The sequence below is a fragment of the Oncorhynchus clarkii genome, chromosome 1, assembly GCF_045791955.1.
Source record: "Oncorhynchus clarkii lewisi isolate Uvic-CL-2024 chromosome 1, UVic_Ocla_1.0, whole genome shotgun sequence".
Lineage (NCBI taxonomy): Eukaryota > Metazoa > Chordata > Actinopteri > Salmoniformes > Salmonidae > Oncorhynchus > Oncorhynchus clarkii.
In genome coordinates, this window is record NC_092147.1 from 40,502,315 (window position 1) to 40,502,779 (window position 465).

The window sequence follows — 465 nt, forward strand, 5'->3', positions numbered from 1 at the left end:
CATGTCGTCCCCCATGAATGATGCGGCGCACCCCCAATTGCAATATTGCGTGTACCCACCCAAGATCCATTATTCTTGACCAGATACTCAAGTGGCCGCTCTAACAATGAAAATAAATGTCTCCAAAAAGGGAAGGCAGTTAGCCTGGGTACCAGGCCAGGGCTTGACATTCAGGTAAATTTGCCAGTGGCACACCGGGTCAAGATCACAGGAAAGCAAGTTATATTCAATTCTGGGTGATTTCATGTTTCATTTGCAGTCTGGGCAAGTATCTTATATTATAGCCAACCATAAAATCTGATATTTACACTGTTTGTTTGGAGAGAAAAAATATAAAGCCACCCCCCCCCCCCCCCCCCCCCTCAATGATGACATATAGCCTATATTAAACTGTTTAAGATGTAATATTACCCAGAAATGAGCTCAATAACAAATTGATGAAAAGCAATATCTTTAGGTACATAG